The following is a 5000-nucleotide window of genomic DNA, read 5'->3' on the forward strand; positions in this document are numbered from 1 at the left end:
GTTGTGCCGTCGCTCAATCATTCATTTAGTTCACATGTTGACGTTTTGCGCAGGGACTGCATTTACACTCTCTTCGCTACTACATCGACTTTCTCTCCTTCCAATAATGATTGCTAATTTAGCTAATTTATAGCTTGATTTAGCGTATTCTAAAACAACGTAGCTAATGAAAATAGTCACCTAGCTGATACCTAAATTCTAGTTGATTTTAAAATTAACGTAGTGTATTCAAGATCATTTATAATTATAATTAATTAACCTAATGACACTGCATGAGAAAATGGCTTGCCAATTTAAAGACCAATTACGTTTGGCAACATTGGTATAGCCATAACAGTTGTTAGAGTTTAAATGACGTTGAGGTTAGATGAACGCCTGCAGCCCTAGGTCAATAATCGAGTATGTAAGCCTTATTGGCTCCTAATTCGCCTTGCCTCTCACCTAAAGGAAACCTAAATTAACTTCCCTTTTACAATGTTACAAAGTGAAACTTAAAAGTTAAATTATAGTTCAGCTAAACACGTATTGAAGTAACATTTTCTTTTTAAAAAAGAAGGAATCCATAATCTTATTTACGCTTTTCTTCTCTAGGCACGAGGCCCGAAATTTTGTGGGAGGGGGCCAGTCATTTAGATCGAACCCAGTACGCAACTGGTACTTAATTTATCGACCCCGAAAGGATGAAAGGCAAAGTCGACCTCGGCGGAATTTAAACTTAGAACGTAAAGACAGACGAAATACCACTAAGCACAAGACGACCATCTAGGAGAAATCTTCCAGAATATCTACGTGAATGCATCCTATTTTCCTTGCTGTATGTATGACTTTAAAAATGTAACATTTATACTTATAAACCAGCCGTCTCCTTTACTTTAGTAGGAACACAAATTAGCAAACCACCAGAAAGAGGTTCATATTTTTCGAGAGTCCATGGACAGGTCTATCACAGAACATCTAGTATACAACCTGTAAATCAAGAACGAGACACTGCACCTAACTATAGATCAATGCAATACTTATTAACAACAAAACTATTGCATACTGTGTGAGAAATAATGCAGAATTTGGATTTGATGTTAAGGAAAATTAATACTCATGAGCAGTAAATCAATCTTTGGATGAAGTGGAAACGAAGTTACAGCATTCTGACCTGAATATGGCGTTCCGAAGAGATAGAAATGATGATAGAATTTTCAGCCTTTCAACTGTTGACTACAGTGGAGTCGTGCCTCTGTTTGAAAGACATTTTTGTGCCTACACTAAATATCCAACAACAAACTTCAATATTTTGAATCTTAATCCTAATTTTTATCCGAAGGTTTATTCTTTGATATTACTGGTATTTTAAAGTTATCACTACATGTTTTCTATACAATGTAAAGCTAGCACTGAATATTACGACGTTTCGCATACTAACAGATCAATGTTAACAATGCGATAGAAGACGATAACTAGATAATAGATGTACATGCACCACATCCATCCCTTATCGGCACCACGTCCAACCCACTGACCATCTCCGGAAACATTGTTTAAAATAGCCACCACGTTTAGCGATGTGCCACGTTTGGATAGACCAATTTACGAATCAAACACATTCTTGGCAACTGGTTCGTACATATTAATTGCTGGTGGGGAATATTATTTTGTCTTGCAACAATAACATACCACCGATTATATTACAAGTTGATAGGTCTATACTGTGTACTATTTTTTGCGTTAGCAGTGCGATACACTCACACTCTACAAATTTTCTGAAGATATAATTTAAAAGTGACACGAAATATTGTGACTTTGAGTGGCTAGCTCTAAATTCTATAGAAAGCTTGTAGAAATAACTTAAGAGTTCATGATTGCGAGCCCGGTGCACTAACCACTGAGCCATGCGCATTTACAGCCTAGATAATATGGTTCTAGATGTTTTTACAAATATGATTGTCATAATAGTAGTTCCATTGGTCATATATCTGCTCTGATATGACTAACTTTATGCTGAACATCACCAATCAGCCAGCCAACCAACCTACATCACACAGCTAACACAAATAATAGGACACAGTATTGACTTATAAATTTTTATTATACTTGGTCGTACATCATGGTTGAAAAACGAAATACGCTCTCCTTACCAGTGATTGATATTATAGTTGTTATTATGTTCGAGCATTGCTCAATAATAGATTTATATCAACTATTTGTTGCTCAAAGCAGGGTGGATCTGGCTACCAGACGAGTCCGTCATAATGATCGCTCTACCACTCTTAATAATGAGATTGGACGGACAGTTTCTTTCTGTTTAATGCTATGTCGAAAGACTGTGGAACGGACGCGGCTGTAAGGAATAAAGGCATATTCCTTCTTCTTCAATCAAGCTCTGTTCAATATTTTCTAGTTCAACTTGGTAGAAAAGTGAGGGCGGAGAGAAATGTGCTCTCTTGCAATGAATTACGGGACTCTGGCGAAAATGGTTGAGGTTAACGGAAATTCTCTAATCAAGCCTGTTGATCGGAGAACAACAATTGAAAGAAAGTACGTCCTCTTGGTGGTCATGGTGATCTTTGGTCAGCGTTGTTCTTTGATTGGCCTTAGTTAGAGGTTCATCTGTATCAAGAGAGCACAAAGGGAGGGTGCCAGTGAAAGACGAATTACTCTGGAGAAGAGGATCAAACTATATGATCAAGATGCAAAACCGGCAAGTTTTAAAAGAACGTCAGTCAAATTTCCACACTAAAAAATAAATTTAGAATTATTCTGTATAGAGAAAAAAAATTTCAGCAATGATTTCTATCTTCATTCGTAAGCAAATAACGTCGATCTTATCAGAACATAACAGAGCAAATTATTAGTAGACATGTATAGAGGAATCGGTGATCATTTAGCAAAAGTTCTAAATAATTGAGGAAGGCGAGTTGAAAGAACTGTAATTCTACTCTCCGGATTTCGACGATCACCAAGAAATACGAGAAAACTTTATAACTGATGCATTAGTGAATTTTGATCACGTGGGTGCACTAGATTATACATACTAGAGCTGTATGTATGTATAAAAAAAAAACAGAAAGTAAGAGACAGTTCGCGACAAGCATATTCATACATGTGTGCATAAGTGTAAATGTGTGCCTCTGTGTACATACAAACGAAGATACAAACATATATGCGTGTATATGTATGTATATATGTATGTATGTATTTATGTATGTATGTATGTACGGAAAGAGATGGAAGAGAAGTGTGTGAAAGAAAGTAACAAAGAAACAAGAAATATATAATGTTGGCAGCGAGTCTATTGGGAGGCTTTAATACATCCATCGGTGCACACTTGATACTTACAGTTAATTAGTAATTCCACAAAGGAAACGAGAAAGTATGAAGATTAATTGTTTAGGGAGCAACGGAAAGTTAATATTTCAAAGAGAAGCTATGATGAGAGTTTGTAATCGTGAGAAGAAACTGGTTGACTATGTTTACGATTCAACTAAAGAAATTTGATCGCCAAGGAAAAGAAATGAAGGTTGATAATTGTGCATAAAATATTAATTAAATAGATAAAGAATGGTAGAGAATTGGTTATGTAAGTAAAGAACAAGCATGGATTATGTATTATGTATCACCTTAATTAACTGTGAATTTAAAGAGCTGGTTGGTAGGTAGGTTGGTTGGTTGGTTGGTTGGTTGGTTGGTTGGTTGGTTGGTTGGTTGGTGATGTTCAGCGTAAAGTTAGTTCTATCAGAGCAGATATATGACCAATGTAACTCCTATTATGACAAAGAACATCTAGAACCATATTACCTAGGCTGTAAATGCGCATGGCTCAGTGGTCAGAGCGGCGGGCTTGCAAACGTGAAGCTGTGAGTTCGATTCCCAGACCGAGCTGTGTGTTGCGTTCTTTGAGTAAGACCCTATATTTCACGTTGCTTCAGTTCACTCAGCTGTAGAAATGAGTTGTGACGTCACTGGTGCCACGCTGTATTGGCCTTGGACAACATCAGTGGCGTGGAGAGAGAAAGCTTGTATGCATGGGTAACTGATGTTCTTCCACAAACAACCTTGCCCCGACTAATGTCTTGGTAGGGAACTTTTTAGGTGCAATCCCATGGTCATTCGTAACCGAAGGTTGTCTATACGTTTTGTATTGCTTAGCGTGACCTTATCTTAATGACATTGAGAATATGATTCGACGAAGATAAATATGTCATTTCTTGCTGTTTGAGCGACCAGTGAGAGATTCCATCGCTGGATCGTTGATATATATATATATGGGTCACTTGTATTTCTCTTCATCGTAAAGTCTGTATAGCATAAAGGTGTTGTCAAAATTTTCGGAAGATGAACAAATGTACGGTTAGCCTGTTTCAATGTATCTTAGCTACAGGTGTTACCGTTGTTTAGCCTTGACCGAGAAGAAATATGATCAAAATTATTCCAACCACGACCAATAACTCTACTTTCGGACATGATGAATTTATCCCCCATTTTACCCATCAAATCCACTTCCTGATTTTTTTTTTCAGAGACGTATTTCTGGGTAGAATATAGTAGCAATTATGCTGCTCAAAGAATGTTTTGGGATTCATCTATCCTTAACTTCATAGACATCTACTATGTTTGGCCAACGCATATCTTGGAAACTGTCAAATAGGAACGAATGTCTTGAACCTGTCATACATGAAACCCAGATTGGAATGATGTTCGCAGGTAATATATGCTTTAAAAACTTCACTAAAATATACATATACGTAGATTTATATATAATATATATATATATATATATATATATATACATATCAATCGCCATGATAGATCGCTAGCCACTACACATTCTTTATTTTCTCTCCTTGTTTCTTTCTGTGTTCCTTTCTCGAAACGTTAAAGACTTTTTCACTTCCCGGGCGTTATACTAACACATCTGTTTGTTGTCTACACCACCTGTCTTCGTCTTCAGTTTTTATTTGGGTCCTAATTCTAAACTAAGGAAAAACCTTCATATTTCTCTCAAATGT

The sequence above is a fragment of the Octopus sinensis genome, linkage group LG5, assembly GCF_006345805.1.
Source record: "Octopus sinensis linkage group LG5, ASM634580v1, whole genome shotgun sequence".
Lineage (NCBI taxonomy): Eukaryota > Metazoa > Mollusca > Cephalopoda > Octopoda > Octopodidae > Octopus > Octopus sinensis.